At 53.4% G+C, this 24,222-nt stretch overlaps 1 protein-coding gene across 4 annotated transcripts in view; it reads left to right on the top strand.

The window, feature by feature from the left end:
• RAI1 (retinoic acid induced 1) overlaps positions 1-24,222 on the top strand; it is a 117,426-nt gene that overhangs the window by 35,973 nt on the left and 57,231 nt on the right. Inside the window, exons 2-3 of one of the 4 annotated variants that reach the window (XM_023530015.1) lie at positions 2,958-3,100; positions 14,076-14,216. The exons of 1 other annotated variant lie outside the window; for it this stretch is intronic. The gene's annotated coding sequence lies outside the window, so the exon portion shown is untranslated. Of the gene's footprint in view, positions 1-1,882; positions 2,533-2,957; positions 3,101-14,075; positions 14,217-24,222 lie in introns of those variants that run through there. 2 more of the 4 variants (XM_023530016.1, XM_023530014.1) reach the window with 2 other exon arrangements.

Below are 24,222 nucleotides of genomic sequence, written 5' to 3'. Positions count from 1 at the left end.
TGGAAGAGGTGGCTGAGTCAGGATGTGATAGGGACAGTTTGAGGCTGAGGGTCAGGTGGAACTGTGATGGGTTAAGGGCCTGTCTATAGCTGGGTTGGTGGTCCCTACTAGGGATTTGGGCTTTTTTTGTCTAATAGTCCATACGGTGGGCCTCTCCTGGCTCACCCAGCAGCCTCAGAGCTGAGGGACCCTGGTTCCCAGGCCAGATAATAGAAAGTAGAGACTAAGCAGCCTACCTTTTAAAGACAGGGAACCCAGAGCCCAGAGCACTGGGCTGCCCAGGGCCTGCTCACTTAAGAGTGAGTGTCTGCAGTCCACCCCCCACTTTTTTTTTTTTGCTATATCTTTACTAGGTAAACCAGAGGTCAGCCAAAAAGGCACGTTTTGGGTCCATTTCTGGGAGAGAGCTCTGCTCTTTGTCCATGGGTGGCCACACTCAGAAGTCTGGGTGCTCCAGGCCTGACAGTAAGATGCTGATCCTCAGGCAGAAGGAATGGCATGTGCAGAGGCTCTGTGCACTTGGATCGATTAGATCTGGGCTAGAGCCCAGGAATCTGTTTTGTTTCCCAGTTGACACTGTACAAATGGTTGGTTTGGGAATGACACTGTACCAGTGGTAGGTTTGGTAGCCACCAGGTCCTGCACAGCCTTCAGCCAAGAACCTGGAGGTATAGCAATCATTTTATGAAACTCCTCTAACTTGTTCCAGCCCTAGCTCAGAGAGGCCTGGGCCGAGGTAGGCACTCAGGCAATGGGGTGATATGTTACCAGCCACTGCCCTCTTTAAAGGGCCACCAGGCCTTTGCAAGGGCCAAAGAGGGGGTGGAGCTATCTACCCCCACCTAGCTGGATGTATAGAGACTTTAGTAGATGCTGGGAAGGGGGGTTAGGAGATGGGAGAGGGGGTCGGGAGATCACTGAACAGCAAAACTTAAGTGTGATAGAGGTCGTGGGGTGCATTCTTCTCCTCTAGCAAGAGAGAGAGGGGTCTGAGTGGGGTATCGTGGGTGGGGGTTGAGAAGAGTGAAGTAGACTAGAGAGCGAGCAAGAGAAAGTGGAGAGCCAGGTCTGACATGTGTGTATGGTCCCTGGCTCAATAATCGATAATCTAGTGGACCGACAATAGGTCGGACACGTGTGTGGAGAGAAGGGTGGGTTGAGTGGATGGAGAGACGAGCGGATGAATGAATGAATGAATGGCTGCGTGGGCGGTGAGCAGCCTGGGGAGGGGCGGGCCAGCGAGCGCTCAATCACAGCCGCGTGTTGCAGCTCCCGCCTGCTAAGCTCAGCCCGCCTCCCCCTACCGCGGCCCCGCCCGGGGTGCGTAATTCTGTGCCCCGGGAGCTCTGGAGCTGCTGCCCTTGGCGGCTCCGGAACTGGGACCAGGGGGGGGCTGCGCCACCGTCGCGTGGCTCCACGCGCCAGCCTTTAGCGCGCAGGCTGGGCCACCCCTCAGCCGCTGGGGCGAACCTGGAGGTGCGGTCCCTTCTCGAGGACCCCGGCCCCGCGCTTCTTTGTCTTGGCCTCGTCCTCCGCTGTCTGCCGACCACGATTAGCCTCCTAAGGCAGCCCTCGCCGCCACCTTCCGGGATCTCCGAGTGTCAGTTCCCGCTGCCCCTAGCCTTTAGGCGGCTCTCCCGGCCCAGCAGGGTTCTCCAAACCCATTGCCTTTAGGACCACGGGGCCGGCAAGTGCCAGGATCTCCAAGTTGCTTCTCTGGTGCGGAGAAGGGGCGCGGGATGAAGGCCCCACCACGTCTCTGCCTTTTCTCCCGCGCCACTACTCCTTGCGTTGTGCCCCGACCCCAGTACAACCAGTTCGCGCCTTAAGCGGCTCTTCTGCGGCTGTGTGATCCCTGACGCCATGTGAGCCACCCCCTCACCCCACCTACCAGGCCTCAGACCCACACGCAGAACACAGCCCCACGCAGCCACACACCACAGCCTCTCGCCGACCCACAGCCCTGCACAGGGCACTGCCCCCTACACAGCAAACCCACAGCCCCAATAACCGCAATCCCACTCGCAAACAAGCCCACACGAATACAAAACCCTCAGACACACTCGGGTCCGTGCAGACACAATCCCCACCCCAACAACCTCACGCAGTCACAGCCCCGCACAGGCGCAGTCCCACCCACGCAGTCACACAATCCGCCCTATAAACAATCACACACAAACACGACCCCACACAGTCACCGCATCACTCAGTCCCTCCGAGACCTAGAGACACATTCACAGCTCGCAGCCATTCACAGCTCGCAGCCAGACCCGCACACCCCGTGACATTCACACGTAGGACAAGCCAGAAATATACAGCCACATTGATGATACACACACGAACTGAACGCGAAGCCAAGAGCTCACCTACCGGCTCATAAGTCACTGGAAAAATATTCAAGCGTTCCCTCCCACCCCTTCTATCTCTGACACGCGCGCGCGCACACACATACACACAAATGGAGACACTCACCCCCACCCCCTCTCTCTAAGCTCCTCAGAGCCTCGGAACCGGTGACCCCGAGCCCCCACGGTGAGAGCCGCAGGAGCGTCTCCCCGGCGCCCCCTCCTCCTGCTGGCGTCCGGAGCTCACCACTCCTCCCCCATCTCCTCCCTCTCTGCCCCCTCCTCCGCCTCCCCTCCCCCGCGTCTGGGGCGCGGGCTGCGCGCTGCCAAGCCCCCTCGTCGCGCGCCCCTCCCGGCGCGCGCCCCGCGCCCGCATCGCGCTTGCCGAGTGGATGCGGCCACGGGGCGGTCTCTAATTACCTCCTGTCCCCCGGCAGCCCGTGAATAATGGCTACTGAGGGCGCTCGCTGGGGCTGCTGAGAAGGAAACGTGGGGCGCGAGAGGCGCGGCGCGCGCGGGAGCGCGAGGGAGAAAGGAGCGAGCCCGGGGCTGCAGCGAGCAGCGGGTGGAGAGAAAGGAATTGTGCGAGCGCTCACATTTTTTTCTCCTAAGGATCTCATCTGGCCGCCGCGTTCTGGAAGAGGCGAGGGGGAGAGCGCGCGCGCGCGAGGAAGAGAGCTCTCAGACCGCGAGGGGAAAGGGAGACGGCAAGACGCGCAGCGCCGGCGCTTGGGAGACCCAGGAGGAGCCCGCAGGTATTGTTGGCGGCAAGAGCTTTGTGTCTTTTGGGGACCCGTTCTCGGGCGCGAGGGCTCCCGGATCCCCCGGCCCGCGGCCGCGCTCAGACCTGCTCCAAACCCGGAGCTGCCCGCGGGGGTCGCCGCCTGCCGCCGGCACCCCTCCCGCGCGCCGCGATCTTGGCTGCATTTGGAGATTTGCCTGTTTTGGGGGTTTTCCACGCTGGTTGAGGGAATCGGCCTCAAGAGAAGGAATTTCTTTCCCTTTAAAAAATTTTTTTTGGCCGCCGTTTGGTTGCGCTGGGATCCCCCCATCCCCTTTCCTCCACGGTCTCGGCGAAGGCAAGGGGCTGAGATGGCGGGGCTGGTGGCCGCGGATGGGGAGGTGAGGGATGCTGGAGAATGAAGGAGTTTTGTTCAAGTTCGCAATCTGCACCCTGAAAGCTGGTCAGGCGGGGAAGGGCCGTCTGCGCGCCCGGTACTGCTCGGGATAAGCGGTGGGAAACTTCCCAGGAGCGCAGCCTCCCAGGGGATTCGGCGGCCCGGACGCCTCCGGGAGCTTCCTCTGGCCGAGGCGGCCCCTCCTTGCTGCCCGCAAGCGCTTAAGGTCGCGCTCTCCCCACCCCCGCCTTCCTCCCTCCCCCGGCGGCTTCCGGATCTGGACAGAGCTGGAGGAGCAGCTTCAAACACTTCCCCTGGAGACCCCTCCCCACTCCCCGCGCCAGAGCCTGCCCTATAGCCCCCCTGCCCTGCACCTCCGCCTCACGCGCGCCAGAGTGGCCAAGCTGACAATGAAATCTCGCGCTTCTGCTGTCGGGGTCGGAGGGTGGTCGCAGCTCGGTGTCTCCTGGGGCTGCTGACCCAGTGCAGGGGAAGGGGAGGGACTCCTTAGGGGGAGAGGCTTGTTTGGGTTGGAGACGTTGAAGTCGGGTGGCGCCTTGAGGGGAGCGGGTGGGGGCCAGGTGGGGTTCGCGGGGGAGGCCGGAGGCTTGGGTTCTCCGCAACGGGTGGCAGATTCTAGCCCCCCCTTGGGCTTGGTGATTGGCTGGTGACTTCAAGCACGTCGGAAGCCGCCCCCAGCCTTGTCCCCCCCCCCCGCCAGCTCTGCCTCCTCCCCTCAAGTACAATGCGGGCTTCAGAGGTGATCCCGAGGGTGGAGAGCGAGCGTGCGTGCGTGCGTGCGTGTGTGTGTGTGTGTGTGTGTGTGTGTGACAGAGAGAGAGAGAGAGAGAGAGAGACACGAAGTGTTTGCCTCCTGCGATCCATCGCAGACACTGCTCTGGTGACTCGAAGATCCGGACGCCTCTCTCCCTCCCTCAGGGCAGGGGGGAGGGGAGTGGTGGGAACTTCTTTTCCTACTGAGGCCCTGGGAAGGGAATGCTAGGCCAAAAAATTTCTGGGGATCGCAATCCTGCGGGGGACTCAACTCACAGTGAGGTCAGAGGCTTCTACTGCACTTTAAGCACCCAGATCTTTTTCCTTCTTTGTGGGGCGTGTGAAAGGGGTGAAGGGCTAGTTGAAACGGGAGTGGGGGTGGAGGACAATCAATGGAAATCTGCCTTAGTTGGATTGCAAGGCAGAGCAGCCTAAGGGCTAAAGGGGGCACCTTTTCTTTTCCTGGGGTAGGGAGCCAGGCCCAGGGACCCCAAGCTGGACACCTGGGCAGGTGAACGCAATTCTTCTCCATAGTTAAAGAGAGGATTCCTGGGGGAGTGGGGAGGCATCTTTGGGAGGGGCAGTTGCAGACAGTTTTCAGGCCATTCTTCGACTTGGCCCAGGAATGGAAAGAGTTAACCCTCCCCAGAAATCTGTCAGCCCCCACACAACAGGAACAGGGAGTCTGACCCTTCTACATGCTAACTGTGTGTGGTTGGCTGATAGGAGCTAACAGATTCTGTGCCCTGTGCTCCCTTAGCAGCAGCCTAGCCAGACAGGACTTGGCTGGGTGGTGCCTTGTTCAGGAACCTTAGGGGAGGCTGAAATCAGAGCCCAGAGAGATTGTCACAGCCTTGTGGCCATGATAGAAAAGGGGTTACTAGCCAGGGCCACTGGAACTGGAAGCCATGGAGGCTGGGGAGACCCTTCTACACTTACCCCATTCCCCACCTCCACTTTCACCCTCACCACCCACAGCTGGAGGCTTGGTGGTTAAGGGTGAGTTTCTGATCTGTAGGCTAGTCTGTGAAACCCTAGGAACTGAGAGCAGGCCTGAGTGAAGCCACAGGAGGGCAGGGCCCACTGACAGGATTGGTTTCTTCTCACTTGGAGGGCCCCATTATGGCATGAGCCCCCTTGGTGTGGAGTTATGTAAGGGGCTGTCTTCCCTCTTCCTCACCCATCCTTCATTCCCATTTCCTGCAGATGAGAAACATTCCCTGTGGACCTTAGATTCCCCAGACCTGGCACAGGATAGGCACTCAGCTTTGGCTGGACAGACACAGGAGTGAATGAATCAGTGATGAATGAATGGACGAATGAAAGGAGAAAGTTTCTAAATTGGAGGCATTTACTCATTGTTTTTATTAAAAACAAAAACAAAAACGTTTTTGATGCACACATTTTAAAATATGGTTTGTAGGAAATATAAAAATGAAAGAAAAAGAAACAAAGAAAGTTGCTAACAGTCTTAGTGGGCTATGATAACATTAATATTTTGATGTCGTCCTTTGCAGTCTTTGTTGAGACTTGGTGGTTGGTTTGTTTTTTAAAGGCTTTGTCGTCATTCTCTGTATTCAGATGTATATCCTGCTCTTTCCGTAGGCGCTAACAGGAGCCTTTTCCTGTTTTGTAACCAGCTCTTCATAAACACCACAGTTAATGTCTTCAGGCTTTTCCAATCTGGTGGATGTACCATCATTTGCTTAATATTCCCCTTTTGTTCAACATTCTGGATACTCCTGATGAATGAGGTAGTGGATATATTTTGTGTAGAAAGCTTTTTTTGATGCTTAAGATGATTTCCTGAAAATGATTCTGCTGATGCCAAAGGCTCCAACATGCCTGCAGTGAAAGAAATGGACTTCTCGTTTTTTCCTGAAGTGGCACACTGTTCTTTTTTCCAGCACAATCTAGAACCTTCTATCAGAACCAAAAAGAACCTTGGTGATGAATCACCTGTCTGACTCCTCTCGTTTGACAGAGGAGAAAATGGGATCCCAGAGAAGGGAAGTGAGTCCCAAGGTCACACAGCAGCCAAGAACGGACTACCAATCTGCCAGTTTTGTTTCTGTATTCCAGAAGAGTCCCCAGGGCATTTTTAAGGCTGATCTTGTCCGTTTCAGAGATGGGGGTACTGAGACTCCAAGAGAGGAGAAGCACCCAGTGTGTGCCCCCTGGTTTCACTAACTGGAGCCCCAGACAGACTCCTAAGCCCTCTGTGTCACACACACTAGTCGTCCATGGGATCAGGGGTCACTCAAGTTACCAGCCTGTGATTGGTCAGCCATGTTGCTTTTTCCCACAACTCACCTTTCCTCTTTGCCCTTCCATTTTTCCAGAAGGAAAAGCTGAGGATCCAAAGCAGGTGCAGTGAGAGGGGTGGGAGTGTAGATGTCAGAGAACTCCACTGGTTATACCCCTACTCCTGTGCCTCAGTTTACTTGTCCAAAGAGCTAGCTCTGGGTCTGTTGAGGAGCTAGCTACAGGCCAGTGTTGGCACAAATATCCACCCCGGGGCTGTGGGGAAGGACTCTTAAACTCCTACTCTGATCTTGGGTTGACCTCCGGAGGCCCCCTGGGGAGGAAGGGGAAAAAGAGAGGGAGAGAGAGGAGAGAAAATAATGGAAAGGGGGACAGTGGGAGATAAAAGAAGGTATTAGGGAGGGGAGGTCAGGAAGGAAGAAAATGGAAAGAAAGGACCTACCTAAAATAAAGAATGAAGACAGCCCTTTCCTCCAATCTCACTGAACACCCAGAGGAGACATTGGGAGACATCACTCCTAGTGTGAGTATTGGGGATGGTCAGTGCTGGATGGCCAGGAACAGCTGGACATCCGAGGTGGACTCTGTCAGGGCTGAGTGGAACAGCAGTTTGGAGAGCTCTTGGGGTCAGAAGGATCCAGACCAGGTGGGTGGCAGGGAGGCAAGACCTTGGTGGATCTTCTGTTCATGGGTTTCCCCATGGGGCAGGTGGCACTGCACATACATGTTGGGGACTGGGACAGGGTGTTTGTAGGGGGCGAGGTGATTGTGGCTCTGACTTCCCATCTCAAGGCAGTGACCTTTTCTTCTCACCCCTGCCAGCACACCCACCTACCGTGGAATTTAGAGCAGTCCTCCCGTGAGTGTGGGTATTTGGGCATTTTTTTAGTGTATTCTGTGCTTGAATGTGTCCCCATGGGCACATGCACATCTGTATATTCTTGCGTGTGCATGTCTGTGTGTCTGATCCTGTTTGTGTATTAGTGGGGGTTGGTGTGTCTGCCAGCCTGGGCCTGTGCCATGTTTGTGTGCTTTTAGATCCTGTTTGTATAAGGGGTCTGTATGTCTCCCAGCTTTGGCACATATATGTGCACACATGCCTGTGTATGAGAATCTGTGTGTGTCCCTGTGTGTGTCCCTGTCTGTGAGTCTCTGATACCATTTGTGCATTTTTTAGGGGGAGGAGGAAGTGTGCCCCTAAGCTTGGGCATATGCATGTGTGACTGTGTGAGCACACACTTTCCTCCTAATGGCCCCAAGAGGGATCCAGGCAGCATGCTTTTGTGCTGCTTTCAAGGTTGCAACTGGGTAGGTGAAAGCAAGGTGGACTTCCACTTGGCAGGGTGGGTGGGGAGAGGCAAAAGAAAATCTTAAAAGACCATCTTCCCTCTGGTCTCCGAGGAGATCAGCCTGTGAAATGATCTGCACGTTAATTAAAAACGATTATATCCTGATTGAGCCATTCCTGCTCGTATCCCCCAGCCAGGGAGAGGATGAGGCTGAGACCAGAGAATACAAAATGGGGCAGGGTCCAACTGCAGGGCATCGCCAGCCAGAGCCCCAGCCCATGGAGGGGAACACACCTTGGAAGAGGTGTGTTCTTTTAAATTTTAAAGACACCCCGCTTCCGCAGGTGCTGCTCTCTGAGTCCCAGAAGCTGGGTGGCAGCCACCAGACCCTATGGATCCCCACTCATGTGCTGGGCACTGGGACTGTTGTTTGCACAGATCCTGCCAGTCAACATTTGTGGTTCCAGTTTTACAGAGAAGCAACATGCTTGAGGTTAAAGGGCCAGAAGTTGGGGACCCCAGGCTGGACATGGCCCTCTGACTCCAAAGCACAGACCCCCTTTCTGGCTCCTAGCTGCTTCTAGACTCATGATGAGGGGTCCTCACACTGCAGGACCCTTGAGAAACTGGGGCATCAAGGATAGGCCTTCTCATTCTCTATGGCACCCCTGAAGTTGTTTCTGAGGTCCAGGTTGCCCAGGGTGTATGTCTATAATGTCCATTTGTGTGGGGAGCCCGATGACTTGCTGGCTTAATGCAGCTCTGGTCTGACTTGTCACCTTTGCCAGCCTGGGTAGGGCCTGCTCCCATTTCTTTCCATTCTCCCCAAAGGTAGCTGATGATTCTGCAGCAGACCAGCCACAGGTGCCCATGGAGCCTACCGGCCACTGCATACCCACACTCCTGGGTATATGCCCCCAAGATCTTTCTGGAAAAAGTCTGGGCCTGGTAATGCTCTGCCTTGCCTAGTTATCTCACCGCCCCCCACGCCCCCAGTCCCAGTCAGCCCTGGAAGGACTGTAGTAGTAGAAAAAGTAGTCATAATGATAATTAACCAGGTGGCCCTTAATCTGTACCCTGGAACCAAGTGGTGTTGTAGTTCAGAGTGTGTAGATGTTCAGGTGAGCATGTTTACTTTGGGGTTTGTGGAGATTGGTGGCCTGCTGCCCTATCCCTTCCCACTCTGTCCCTTCCCAGGCCCGGTTTCTCTGAGAGGAGACCCGGCTTGAGGTCAGCCACATCCAGAAGCACGTGAGAGCTCTGGCCATGAGCAAAACCTTTTCCCACTTCTTTAAGCCTGTTTCTCCTTTGTGCAATGGGGATCATAGCTTTTTCTTGATAGGACTGTCGGAAAGTAAGGAAAACCAGGTCAAGTTTGTTCAAGTGCCTGGCAGCATCTGGATGCACTGAGGGGCTCATTAAGTGTACATCTCTGCTTCCATCCTTTCAGAGCACCTATGTGTTACCATGGCAGGTGCCTTGGGTTTGCGGGCTTCTGTGGAGGGGGGACACATTGTTATTCCTTCTGTGCTTTCTAGGAGACGGTCTAGGGTTGCCATCTCAGTAGGAGCCTCCAGAGGGCTAAGAAGTTCATTTGATGCCCCATCTCCCACATTATCAAAGATAGAGTGTCTGGGAAAAGAGAGGGGATGTTGCTCCTGGACCAGGTCCCACATTCTTAGGGGGAACTTGACCAAAGGTAGGGTTTTGGGTCTAGACATAGTGTTAAGAGGAATTAGAAGGGGCAGATAGGACCAGAAAATTTAGCATGCGAACATTCTCAAGGGTAGAATTTGGAGAGAGGCTGGCAGATGTTGGCTCATCCCACAAAAAGCCTTTTGCACTGAAGCAGAGAGACCTTATCTGCCCCAGGTCATCCCTGCAGGGCACTGCCTCCCGAGTTCCTTGAGCCATATGGTATCTGCCTTCCTGCAAAATATCTCCTTGCCTTTCCCAGGGCCTGAAATGCCTCCTTTCGTCACTGTGAGGGGTCAAAGCATTGGAGACCCTGCTTAAAATGTAAACATGTTACCTTGGAGGAATGATCAGAAAATGAACTCATGTTTGCATAATGCAGGGGTCACCAACCTCTAGGCCCTACAGGGCCAGCAGGCAATGCTAATGAGGGCGTAGGGGTTTCCTGGCTTTCCTGGGGTATGGCAGATCAGCTCTGCCAGGGTAGCAGATGGGATGTCCATCAGCAACCTTCTCAGGAACCAGGATTCAGATGTTTACATGACATCCAGTTTGTATATGTTGTCACCTAATCCAGCAACCCACCTATGGCTAGATTCGGACCCTGGGCCACCAGTTTGCAGCCTCCAGGCTTAATAACTGTTACTCCAGGGTCACTATAATCTCCCCCTATGTCTGGCCTTGAATCTCCACCTTCACTCCCTGAGAACTGTACTGTGCCAGCTTCATGTATGTCCCACACCTACCCTGGCCCTTGTTTAGCCATTTTAGAGGTCAGGGTGTGGGAACAGAGCTCACACAGGGATGCCGGCACCCAACTGGAACGGGTCAGCCTGACCTTGCCTTCATGGCTCCCAGAGGTCTGATCCAGTCCTGCATGATGATGGAGTTTCCACAGTTGTTTCCATTGATGGGGTACAACAGGCAGAGTTGTCGGGAGGCATCTAATGGGCACGTGGTTTACAGGTCGAATTTCATTTCCTTCATTTCTTAGTTCAGTGTTCAGTATACATTTGCTGGCGGCCTTGTGGTTCTGACCCAGAGGAGGTATATCTGGGCTCTGCCCAGTCAGCGTGGGCTTCCCAGAGGAGGGGACTTGAGTCCTAAGTCTGGAAGGGGGAAATATTTGACTGTAGGAGACAGCACTATACAGCATGCTCAAAGGCCTGGAGGTGTGAAAGAGCCAGGAGAGCTCTAGAAGGTCAGATGGTAGGTGGGGGTGCGAGAATCAGAGGCAGGAGTGAAGGCCGAAAGAAGTCTGGGGTCTTGACTGCTGTGGAAAGATTTATCCTAAAGACACTGGGAAAAGAAGGGTGCTCCATGAAGATCGTGGCTGGAGCAAAGGCTTAAAGGTGGGGACTCATGGGGCCAATGAGGAGAGAAGCTGAGGAGAATCAGACAAGGACCTGGGTAGGGTTTCATGACCTTCGTGCATTCCAGTTCTCCTTTGTAGGGCCTCAGTTTCCTCCATGAAAATTCTTGATTTCTCTTGTTTCAGAGAAATTTCCTGACTTCAGAACTCTTGAATTCTCTGATTCTAACTGGTGGGTCCTAGACTGGACAAAAGCTTCCTCTTCCTTGCGTTCCTCCCTTGTGGCCTCCCTCCCTACCAAGCTGTCCAGCTATCATGTGGACCTGGGACACAGCTCCAGAGGGAAGCAGGGACCTGGCCCAACCTTGCAGCCTGTTACTGAACCCTGGGAGGGATTATTAAGTCTTGGCTGCGGAAGGAGGTGGTGGTCCTCTGGGACCAGTAATTAAATCCCAGCAGATTGTCATTCCCTAAAAGAAGGCTTGGCATAGAGAGGGAGAAATGCACCCAAGCCCTGGAGAGGGCGGAAGAGGAGCACTGGGAGTGAGGCAGTCTGATGCAGAAGTGGGGTGGAAAGGAATGATATCTGGAATCCTGTTCAGATCATCTTGGCAAGGCCGCCTGGTACTAGGCCCTGAGCACTTTGTTATTTCCAGTCTTCAACCCCTCCCTGCTAGGGAAGATTCTTGTCATCCTCATTTTACAGATGAAGAAACTGAGGCTTGGAGAAGTCAGACAACTCTGGTTCAAGGTCCTGTGGGCTATAGGAAGAAGCTCAGCTAGGGAGGAACCCAGGGCCATGTGCCAGTATTGCCCGCTGTGCTGGGTATTTGTGGAGGGGCCAATACAGCTTAACTCCAAGGGAGGTGAAGTCCCAGGTAGGGTGGACTTTCCCACTCTCCTCAGAACACTTCCTGTGTTTGGGGTCTTTTGACTGGGGGAGGGGGCAGCAAAGCTGGGATCACGGGTCACCCTGTGGAAACTAGAGGGAGCAGGCCCCTCAGGGCCTCCAGCTGACACTGTTCTTTATTTACTCACCTGCTGGATGATTTGAGGCAAGAGCGGCCCCTTTCTGCATACTTCCTCATTAGTACAGGGTTTGGGTTATCTTGGGGTTCCTATAGTCCCAATGGTGGGATTGGCCAAGGAGAGCAAAACCTGACAGAACTAACTTGGAGAATTCCTGCTTCTTCCTCCCCTTCCCCCTCTTCCTCCTTTATGCTGCTGGTTTCTTCTGAGCCTGTTCTCAAATGAGGGGCTTTGGTCAACTCTTCCTCTCTCCTCACATAGCAGAGGTGGACTCTGTTACTGTCTCCATTTGACAAGAGCACACTGAGATCCAAAGAGGCCACCACTGTTTGGCAATTTCCTTGCCAATTAAAACACATTTTTTGCAGTTCTACTACCCAGCTTTCCCCCCTGCCCTCACTTCCCCTACTTCCCATTCAGAGCTGCCCTTCTCTGAGTAGACCTCAGCCCTCGGAGGAAAATGTGAGAGATTTGGGCCTGAATCAGGCCAGAGGTTGTCCACTGACAACACCCTCATATGGACACAGTTTGGCCGGCACAGGGTCTTAAAAATAACATCAGACTTCACATAAAAATCCTACTTTTTGTTTTTCTTAAACTGGCAGGTTGCAGTAGATGGCCCTGCATGCCAACAGGGCAGCGCAGACAGAGCTAGGACAGGGCTGACACCTTCCACTGGTTTTGTGCAGCCCCTACTCAGTTGAGTGTGCCCCCTGCTTAGACCTAGGTTTAGACCTGGGTTCTCATCCTGGCATCCCGACTTATACTGGTCTTGGGCAGTTACATCTTTGAACATCATCTATAAAATTTCAGAACTGAGGAACTGATTCCAAAGTAGGTCTTTAAGGTGTTTTTAAAAAATTCTCCAGGGGAAAAAAAAAGGAAAGTATGCACCAGGTCGGGGACTGACTGGCTGGGGAAAGGTAAGGAGGTATGAAAGGGCTCAGAGTGCTTAAGGAGTGATACCCAGTTCTCCTTGCCTGTTAAAATGTGCTTGGCAAATCCTGAACACTAACACTGGTTGGACTCTGCTGGTTCTATACCATGATCCAGTCATTCATATGCCCCTCACAGCATCCCTGATAGAGTGTCGTTGTGGGGACTTTTATTCCACTTTTAGTAGATGAGAAGAATGCAAGGCGGAGAGGTAACGTGGCCTGCCCTGGGGCCCAGCAAGGGCAGAACTCCAACAAGGAGCCCTATTCTTGACTCCCAGTCCAGTGCTCATTCCGATCTGAGCTACCATAAAAATTGGCTGTTAAGTGAACTGCTTTTTCTTGTGCATGTTAAAAAATGCTTTTAGTTAATATGCGGGAGGAATTTCGACGTTCTCGTACATAACCTTTTGCTGAAGCGACAACGTTCGATAAAAGGGTCCCAGGAGAGCCAGTGTAATTTGGGTTGTGAGGGACAGAGAATACCAATGCAGATGCTTCTCCAGAAAGCCCAGCTGCTCCTGGGAGCTGGGAGACCTGGGGGCCCCTCCAGCCACCTCATGCCAAAGCCTGGCTCCTAGCTCTTTCCTGGCCTGGACCCCATGACCATGTGTTCATTCAGAATCATGTTTGATTATTTCGCTTTTTCCCCTCACATTTTTGAGTGAGGATCTCAGTTCCTAGAGGAGGGAGGTGGGAGGTCTTGGTAGAGAGAAAAAGTGTCTCCAGAAGCAAGAGGGATTGAGAGCAGGGGTGCGTAGGGGACAGATGTGGAAGCCTTATTTCCAGGCAAGAGCTGGCCAGTTGTAGGGTGGCAAGCAAAGGAACCCGCACTGAGGGCAAATTGAAGGGCATGTTCAAGGTCTGTTCACATTTGTCCTTGGCCCCAAAGGATCAAAATGGGCTTGAGAGGTTCCACTTAATTGAGGCTGATTCTAAAATGGAAGGATTAATAAGTGATGACTGTCCTCCTATGGGAGCAGACCAGAGCTAACCAATGCATCCGGGAATGGAGATCGAGAATTTAGAGCCCTTTCCCCCTCCCACCTACCTAGAGGCTCTGAGAATTTCTATCCACTGAGGATCAGGGACAGACTTGATGCAGGCCTCTTCCGTTCCTGTGTGTGGGTTCAGGACATGGAAGTATATTACCTGCCTGCCTGTGTGTCTGCATCTGAGGTCCTGCTCGGACACACACAGGGCACATCTGTGTGCATGCGCACGCATGTTGGTACTGCCCACCCTCCACTCAGCTACCTCCAGGCCTCCTTCCTACAGAGCAGCTGTCCCCCTCACCTCTCCCTCCTGTCAAGGGACAAAGAGGAGATCTCCACACGTAATCTCAGCAGGACGTGACTTTGCGACTTCTTCAGAGAGCAGTGCCTGGCTGCATGGACAGAGATGACATTGCAAGGCTTCAGTTCCACCAGAAGAGGAGTGCCCCATCTTAGTAGGTGTGCAAGCAAATGCCAAATGAGCACCTTCCTCTCCTTTTTGGTTCCTTCTAAGCTGAAGTCCTGGAGCCCTGAATTTCCCCAGCTGACACACAGCAGCTACTGAGGCTGCCACGCGTTGCCAGCCTAGGCTGGTTGGGGAGGCTGACGGACGGCCTCTCCCCTTTGGTGGCCCCAGAACCTGGCCTAGGGAGACCCAGGGAATGTGGGCAAGGATGATAGTGTATAATATGTCACAGTGTGTGTGATGTTTGACCTGTATGTGTGTCTGTGTTGTGTGCATACATTTTTGTGTACTGTACACACATGTGGGTAGGGCTGCAGGTGTTAACTATGGATTTCCATATTGTGAGTGTTGTGAATGGCTCTGAGGGGTGGGAGGTGCAGTGAGTGTGGGTGTTTCTGGGCACTGTTAGGTATTGACCAAACAGAAGTGTATGCACTTGGGCTGGTGGATGTGTTTGTGTTAAGGGCGTCGGGGGCGGCTCTCTCAAGGCCCCTTTGAGTCCCCACTGAGCCCTTTCGGGCCCATTCCTTCCCAACCCAGGTCCCTCTCACTGCCCTGCCTCCAGGTCAGACAGGCTCCCAGTTACCTTAAACCCTGACTATCCATGCTTCCCCTTTCCAGGAATTTCAGCACCTGCCAGCACAGCTTTTGACTTCATCCCTGTTCTTGCAACAAGAGTGGGCCCAGCAGGTTTCCGAGAGGTCCCTGGGACCACAGGGACAAGGGAGAAGGAAGAGGAGGCTGCCCAGTCACTTCTCAACCTCTCCCTAGGAGATCCTGAAGGAAGTGGGTTTCTGAGTTTCTTCTGCATCTGGGCCACACAGTATGCCTTTCTGGAGACACCATGGGCATTTCCAGATATGAGCTAGAACAGTTCCAGAGATGGAATGTTTTTAGAAATAAGACATGGTATTTCTGGAGACAGGATAAGGATGTTTCTAGAGACAAGATGAAAAACATTTATGGAGGAGGGGCATTGCTGAAAGTGAAATTGGTCATTTTTGGAGAGAAAATATCTGGAGATGGGAGAGGGCATTTTTTGGAGTAAAGACGAGGCCTTTCTGGATTCCAAATATTGTTAGAGATGAAACATTTCTGGAAATGGACAATTTCTAGAGATAAACTGTAGTATATCTAGAAGTAGAGTGGTTTTTAAAGATGCTGGAATATTTCTGGAAATAAAATAGGGCACTTCTGGATTTGAGGTATTTTGGGAGCTGAAATGGAACATCTCTGGAGATGAGATGTGTTATTTCTGGAAGTAGAACATTCTTGGAGCTAAGATGGAGCCTTTATAGAGAACACTGATATTTCTAGAGATGGATTATATTTGAAGATGAAAGGGGATTAGTTATGGAGATAAGATGGAGCATTTCTAGAGATGCAACATTCTGGAGCCAAGAATTTCTGGATTAAAATGAAGTATTTCTAGAAAGGAAATAAATCATTCTCAGAGAAGGGACATTTTTGGATGGAAGATGGGACAGTTCTGGAGATGGAATTTTCTGGAGATGAGGGGGGCATAGCTAAAACTGGCTGTTTGAAGACCTCTTACGTAGATGGGAGAGGATCTCACAGGGGCCCAAGAGTGCCCCCTACCTATGACCCTTGTTTTGCAGGAGATGGGCCTCAGGCCCAGAGGGATGTGGTAGAGCATGCCTTCTGGGGATCTTTCCAGAGCCACCCCCTCCCACAGGCCTATGCTGGAATCCTCCCTGAGGGAGGCCAGAGCCCTCTCAGTCCTGTTCTTAGGGTCTCTACCTCCATCACTGTGGGACCTTGGCAGCCTTCAGGCTCACTTCAGTGACTGAATAGTTTAATTCAGTATCCTCGAGCCATCTGAGGCTTACTCCCCCAGCCCCTTCAGCCAGGAGCCTCGACCCTTTTTTGAGCCCACTGGTATACTCCCTACCTTAGAGCAGCACTGAAGCTGGCCTTGTTTCAGCAGAAGGTTGGGGGCTGGGTATAAGGCTGAAAGTGGGCAAAGGCCCGGGTCCCTCCTTGGGCCCAGGCTGACGACTGAGGGTGCTGGGTCACCTCTTCCCACTCCAGGGAAGTAAATATTGAGGCCTATCATCACTTGAGCCAGCCAATTGAAATTTCAACCTCAGTGATCCTGCTTCAGAAGTGTGAGGCAGGCACAGAGACCCTTCACCTGGCCAGTCTGGGGAAGGTGGGGTGACCCCTCCACTGCCCCCAGAAGGAGTGAGGAAGTGTCAGCCTTTATGCCCCAAACACTGGTGATGGGCATGGGGTGGAGGGCTGCAGCTCATGGAGAAAGGGTCAAGGGTAGGCTTTGGTTTGGGATGGTTGTTGCAAACTGAAGTTCAAAGCCTGAACCGTTTCCAGCCCCTGAGAGTTTAGGGGAAGGTTTAGAGGAGGGAGGGGGACTGGCCTGAGACAGGCATGGAATTGGGTGCAGCCCGTGTTGGGGGCTTCTGAGCTAGGGTAGCATGAGGGCATGGGCTACCAGGAGAACCACTGCTTCCTTCCAGATCTGGTAGGGATCTGAGGGGGTAGGCTTGGGGGCTGTGAGTCAGGCAGAGCAGGCGATGGCTGCAAGCCTAGTTCCTGGTTCAGGCCTGGGTGAGGTGGCTGTCCGGGCCGGGTGGGGGTGGGCCAAGCTGAGGAGCCTGTTTTCCCAGCTGCGGTCAGGCTGGGCCGGGCGCTGGGTCAACACACACACACACACACACACACACACACACACACACACACACACACTCACACACACACCTCCCTCTCTCTCCCCCTCCACTTGGGTGGTCCTCTCAGGGCCTTGGGACTGTCTACTGGGGCAGAGGACTCCAAGGGCTAGCAGGAAACAGAGAGAAACCGTGGGCTCTAGATGGGCCAGAGGCTTCCCTTCCTTGAGTTTCTTGCAGGCAACTGAGATGCTGGGGCAAAATGGCAAGGCTGCCAGCTTCTACCCACATTTGTCCAGACTTAGTCAATCCCCGGCCTTTTCACAAGGGATTGACTGTGATTACCCCCTGGCCCCTGGTAGGGGTCCACACAGCCTGCTTGTGAGCCCCATGAGGTCTCAGTCTTCCCCATCTGGGAAATAGGATCTGTGGTCAGCTTTGGTGGGAATTTTTAGGGCTAAAATACCTGCAGAGTGCTTAGCGCTGCCAGCTTGGGCTGTCTTTCTCACTGTTATTGTTAATAAACGTGCCCAGACCTGAGTAGTCCCAACCCAGTACCCCAAACATTTTAGGAGCTTGAGAAATGGCAGCATCTGTTTTCAGTGTTACTACTGATGTGCTGTTTCTCTGACACTGAGAAATTGTTTAGGGAGCTCCCTGCCTAGGGGCTCTTCCACCCCCAGGGTGGGCAGATTTTGTGACAAGGGATACTGAGGTTATTTGGAGTGAGGAAGAGGTTGGTGGGAGACGGGAGGTGGCTTCCTCCTTTAGGCACACTAGCACACACTGAGCAGTCACACACCCATTAAGTGCTCTCTGGAAAAACCATTAAGATGAGAGCCCTGCTCAGCAAGGCCCCAGTGCAGCAGCTTGCCTGGCCCCTGGCTCCTAGGAACTCACAGCAGGTCTTTGCTAGGGGGATGGGCTGCTGCTGCCCTCCAAAGAGGAAGGGGACAGAGATTGCTGGATGAGAAAGGACAAGTCGACCCCAGGAACTGGGGAGGCAAAGAAGGCAGGTGCAAATGAAAATGTACCATCCCATTTGCAGTCCATTTGCTTAGAGAGAGAGGAGGACAAATACAGGGCAATGGGGAGGGATGTGATGCAGAGACAGAATTTAGCATCAAGGTGTTGGGGCCTGTGGCCATGGAGCCTGAGTTCAACCCAGCTTGGGAACACCCACTCCTTGCCTGGGCTGTGACCCCTTTTGCCTGCAGAGCTGTCTGAGCTCCAGACAGTCCCAATACCTGCTTCCTCCCCTGACCTCCAGCTGTTCCCACTAGCTCTCTCTGCCTTACTGCTTGAGTACTTTGAGGCCTTAAGCCACTACCCACCCTGAGCTGGGCTTGGTCCTTCCTGTAGTGGGGGCTGGGCCCCAGAGGCCACCTGGGTGGGTCCCAGGTGCCAGCCTAGCTTTCTCTGCCTTACTGCTTGAGTACTTTGAGGCCTTAAGCCACTACCCACCTTGAGCTGGGCTTGGTCCTTCCTGTAGTGGGGGCTGGGCCCCAGAGGCCACCTGGGTGGGTCCCAGGTGCCAGCCTAGCCTGCTGGTCACTGCTAAGCTAACCTTGTCACCTTGGGCTCAAACAGGGGGCAGCCCTCCTCCATACACACAGCTGGCTGAGCTGACATGACTGACCTGACTGGTACAGAAGACGCCCTCTCCCTACTGGGAGTGGGGAAGAGGGCGAAGCCTGTTGATACTGCCACCCCTCACCCCAGGAATCACAGGCCAGGCTGAATCCCTTATAAAGGGGACAGCCAGAGATCTAGACCTCAGTACCCAGAAGACATGGAGATGGCTTACCCACAAGTGCCAGGCCCTATGCTGCAGGCTTTGGGCTTCGTGTCCACCCAGAGGCCTGGGAGAACTTTCAAGACCTCTACATTTGGGGGAAAGGAGCTGTGCAGATGCTTTGGAGTCCTGGGCCAGGGCTTCTGCCTGCCTCACACTGTTCCTACGGCCTCCCTTTGGGGAGGACGCTGGCCAGGTTTCCCCAGCTCCTCCTCCATTCCAAGAAACCCTAGGTCCCAGGGACTATCGATGTGCCTACTTTCTCTGAAACACCTCCCAGAGGCTGAGCCCCACACAGCCACCTCTGGTGAATTGGGGTCACCATCCTTCCTGTTCCCATTCACCCTAATGGAAAAGTATGTCTCCTCTCAGCCCTGGAGATGGCCAGGTGAGAGAGAGACCTGACTTTGTGCCAGGGACTTTCTATGAGTTGTCCCATAAGGCAAGAGAATGAAAGAACTTGCCCCAGGCCACGTGGCCACCAGCAGTGACCCAGAGGGAACTTGAACTGGCGTCTTTAGATCAGCCCTTTGGCACAGGATCAGCCCTTTGGCTGTGTCGCCCTGGACCATGGCTTCCAGGCAGTAAAGGACCTGTGGGACAATGCTATTTTTGTATTTATTTCTGACCCCCACCCAGTCACCCACCCCTGCAGGCCCCGGAACAGACTCCCATCTTGGTTTTCCCCAGAACAAAGCTGCCTCTGCTAGACATGCCAAAGCAGAGGCTTCAATGAGAGCAGGTGAAAGAATTCCATCTCAGCTTTTGTTACTCAAAGAGTGAAGAGAATGGATCTGCCCTTGAACAGGGAGAGGAGAGGTGGGGTGGGGACTTGCAGGGAGAGGGCAGGGGCAAACATACCTGAGATGAGACACCCCACCCCCATTAGGCATCAAGAGCATGGTCACCATTTTAGTATTCAGCATACATACGCACTCACACACACATACACTCACATGTCACTCCTGCCCCCCCCCACCCCCGAGGTCCCCTCTTAAGCCAGGAAGGTAGCATCTGACCAGCAGAGAAAAAAGAGAAAAGGAAAGAGAAAAAGAGATTAGTGAAAGAAAATCCGATTCTGGAGTTACCTTAGTTACCAGCTCGGCCACCTTCCCGTGTAGGAGGACCCTCCCTCCTGGGCCCCTCCATCACCCCATTAATAAGACAAGGCCCTTGTTCGTGAGTTCTGTGGCAGAAAAGGAAGAATCAAGGACTTTTCAATAAGAGAGAACTCCCTGGGTGGTTTTGAATAGTTGCTTTTTGTGTGGCAGTGAGAGACTTGTCCTCTCCTCGGCGCTCTGCCCTGCCCACCTCCCTCCGCTGCTCCCTGCACCCGCCTGCTCCTGGGTCTCCAGATGGATGAGCTTGTTTCTCGAGAGCCCAATCCTTTATTGTTCTCGCCTTTCCCTCCTGACACCCTCAGCTTAGCAGAGGCCACGGGCAGCCTTTACATCTCAGGAAAGCAAGAGAATCCCTGAGGTAATTCTAAAAAGGCTTAAACCAAGGGAGTAGGGCCCAGTGCAGAGGTTCCTGTCCTGTTCAGGGAAACAAAGGCATGCTCCCTGCATTTGGGGTGTTGTCCCTGCCACCTTGGCTAAGCTCATGACCATTGCTTTGGTGCCAGTGGAAGGGGCATGAAAGGGGGAAAGCCTAGCCAAGAGGGGATAATGCTGGAAAAGGAGGGAGACAAGCAAATCTGTTTTATCAGACACTACATATCTTTGGAAAGCACATTTTAGCTCTTTTGGCTTTTGGCAAGCTAGTCCTATCCTTTAATTTTCTAATAAAATGGAATTATGTTTGCTGAAAAGGCAGTAACCAGCTTCATGTCAGTGTCTCTGGTAGAGGCCATAATTCCCATCTTGGGTGCCTGCCGGCTTGGGGCTGAGAGGTGGTCTTCTGTGACCACAGGTGACACTGTATGAGGGGAAGGAGCCAGGGACATTGGAGGCAGAGTGGACAGCAAATGGTAGGCAGTGCCACATGGCTTTGCCCTGCCCTGGGCTGTCTTCCCCCAGCTCAGCCTCAAGCCATATGGTTCTAGGCCACAAGATTCACAGCAGACACTTAATAAATATTTGTGGCATGAATGAATGAATGGATGAATGACTTTACTGCTGAGAACTGGGGTAACTGGAGTCTGATTAGATGGTGGGACCTTTGTTGAATGAACGAATGCATGTGTGCCTCCAGAGTTGAAGTCACCTATTTGGAAGGACTTACCAACGCTGTAGCCCCCAAACCCTTGGCACTGAAACTTTGCCAAAAATCATATCCTTAAAAAGAAAAAAGTTCATTGTTTTTTTAAAAAGAGAAAGCAGAAGTGTGTGAAGTTGGAAGTTTCCATCCCCACAGCTCCATGCCTGAGTCCCTTGGAGTCACTAGGGGGTCCCCATCCTTTAGCTCTTCCTCCTGTCACCGGGAATTCTCTGTGTTTTTCATCAGGTTTGGGGGTTTACTCCATGGGACCCTTCCACATACACAGTTCTGTAACTCTGTGGGGCTCCTCAACCATCCCCCTGCCCACTCTCCAACCTGGGATACAGGAAGCAGGCAGTAAATTCTTATGTAAGTGCCCTGTCTCTGCTGGGTGGACACGTGGACAACTTTTTTTGCTGTTACAACACCTTCATTCCAGTCCCAGTTTTAAAGAAGCTCATGTAGGCAAAACACTATAGGCAGGCACTTAATAAATGGTAATCTTTGTGATTTGGAAGGAATCTACACTCAGTTTTGTGCCCCAGACATTGCTTAAACCCCTCTGTATGCCAGGCCCGCAGGCCCAGTGACCCCATGGTTTGGGAGGGGTGAGGAGGCCCCTAATCAGTAGCATCCGAGAGCCCAGCTGTCCCCCTTCCCTGCAGCTCCACCACTGCTGGCACCTAGGCACCATCAGACTAGTTTATGCTACTAGAAATGCTAGGGCATGTGGGGTGGCAGATCTTGCACCCTGCATTCTCTCTGGAGCTGCCTCCTGACCCCAATGTTAGGCAGCCTCCTGCCCTTGCCCCACCTCCACCCCTTAGGCTCCAGGCCACCACACTTCAGCCAGCAGACCAGGGAGCAGCCTGGGGCTTGTCTGGTCAGGCACTAGGGAGGACATATACACCAATAAATACCCAGCTTACCGTTATTGTCCTCGGATCTGCCTGAATCACAGTCCTGGTGGGTGGCTCAGGAATCGGAATCGTAACAAACCCCTTGGGTGCTGCTGATTCTGGCCAGGACTGGAAACCAGCTTGAGACATAGTGGGATCAGGGATATCTTTTAAGCTGACCAGGGCCCAGTCCTTTGCAGCTCCCTGGCTGGGCAGCGAGAGAACCAAACAGCTGGGGTGGAGAAGGGGGATGCTGACTTTGGGGTTCCTGTGGGACAGTCAGCACCAGCCCCACTTTCTGACACCCAGCTTGGGTGGGGGGGCAGACCCAGCAGCCTTCTGGGGTAGCATAGAGTTCAGGTTCCCCTGGGGTCCAATACTGGCCCATCTGCACTGCGCTCAGCCTCCATTAGCTATTCTATAAAGTGGGCCAAACCATCCCAGCACACCCAGGGTAGCAGTGAGGGTTAGCAGCCAGGGAGGTAAGGCCCCTGCACAGAACAGGGCCTGTTTCCCCTGGGCAGCCTTGGGGTGGTTTTCATTTAAAATCATTTTTTTTAATTACAAAAGGAAGAAATGGTGATTATAAGTAGAAAAAGAAAAAATAATGGAGGTACATAAAATAATAGGTCAAAGTCCTCCAAGCTTCACTGCAGGTCATTGCTTTTACTAGTTTAATGTAGGCATTTGGATTCTTTTTCTGGTGCATTTGTGTGCATGCGTGTGCACTTGCACATGTACACACACTCAAATCTTCATTGAGCACCTGCTGTGTGTGGAGACCTGAGGATTTAGATGACTCAGGCCTGTTGAGACTGGTAAACTGATGAGTAACCCTTTGATGGGGATGGCTTCTAAGGTGATTAGGTAAAGGGTGCACAAAAGAAGGGGATAATTGGGTAGCAGAGTTGGTGGGAAATCAGGAAGGGTTCGACAGGGCTCTGCGGTTTCAACTGGGCCTACACAGGTGCTTGGAAGTTTTTAGGTAGAGAAAATGAGGGAATCATGGAAAAGCATTTGGTGAAAGGGACATGGGGACTTAGGGGTCCCTGCCAGACTGCCAGGTCAGCCACTTCATGCAAAACCCCAGTGGGAGCTTGGCTGTGGTGCACAGCGTGTGTGGGTAGGTGGGGAGGATATGTATTGTGTATGTTGGAGGGCAGGCTGAAGGAGGCTCCGGCCCTGGAGGCCTGGCCTAGAGATTCTACTTTATTCTGTAAGTGATGGGAGCTTTCAGGAGGGCGAGGGGGTCACTGGGGGAGGTGGTCTGGCAGTGCGAGCAGCCAGCAGCAGCGATAGTGGCTGGGACGTGGTGGGAGGGGAGGGGAGGGACAGGCTCAGCGGTGGGGGTGGGAGCGCAATGCCCAAAGTGATTGGGTGCAGGCTGTAGGGTTGGAGGTGGGACCACAAAGGAACAGTAAGGTTCCTGACTTGAACAGGCCTTTCCTGTGGAGCCTTCCTTCTGGGCTCTGGGAGCCCCTGCCCAACAGGACCCCATTCCCATCTCCAGAGCAGAATGCCCTCCACCCACACCTGTCAGCCCCGGGCTGCAAACAGTAGCAGGCAGAAGCCTTTGTGTTTCCCAGGTCCTCCTCCAGGGAAGCTGGTGAAGACAAGAGCCAGCAGATGCCCCACTGGTGCCACTGCCCCCACTGGCCACCCTCGGATGCTCAGCTGCTCTCCAGACAGAAAGACCTTGTCACAAATGGAGAGGATGTGATTCTGCCATGCAGCCCATCTGGGAGCTGAGGTTATTTTCCTGATGCGAGGAAACATCTGTTGATGCAGGGCAGCAGACCCAGGAGGAGAGGGGAGCCTCTGGGCAGTTCCTGGTGCTGTGCAGGAGGCTAGAGAACCTGGGCTGAGCCCAGAGCCCCCTATCCTAAGGGGTTTAAGACAAGCCACCACTGTTCTCTGCCTGATTTCCACCCACCGGCTTCCTCCTGGCCTACCTGCCTGTCACTGTTCCTCTGTGGACTCCTGATCAGGTGTTCCCACCATCTCCTTAAGATGCCTGTGGCTGTTACTGCATCCTCCCAGGTGTAGGACTCTTGGGGCAAAAACTATAGCCTCCCCCAGAGTGCCATATGTGTTTATTGAGGGACCTCTGTCATTATTTCTCCTACACATACAGGTACAAACATGAGCCATGTTTTTGAAAGACATGGCTGACAAACTGCATTTATTACATAATGATTAATTCATTGCCCCCATTTCTTATTAATCAAAGCATCCATAACTGCCTATCTGAGCTTCAGGTGAGGGGAGATAGAGCCAGTGGGGCCCCAAGCTGATAGCCTCCCAGCCCAGAGCAGGGGCACTGCTAGATTTGTGTATGTGGCCTTGTTTGGGTAAATGCACAGTACCACTGAGGTTTCTAGAAGAAATAGAGATAGCCCGTGGTCCCCCACACATCACTTTCCCAAGCTCCTGGGGCCACCTGGGATGTTCTATCACCCCC

This window comes from Pteropus vampyrus, unplaced genomic scaffold (assembly GCF_000151845.1).
Source record: "Pteropus vampyrus isolate Shadow unplaced genomic scaffold, Pvam_2.0 Scaffold44, whole genome shotgun sequence".
In the NCBI taxonomy this organism is placed as follows: domain Eukaryota; kingdom Metazoa; phylum Chordata; class Mammalia; order Chiroptera; family Pteropodidae; genus Pteropus; species Pteropus vampyrus.
The sequence above is the reverse complement of the archived record's forward strand: the minus strand, read 5'-3'. Positions and strand labels throughout refer to the sequence as shown.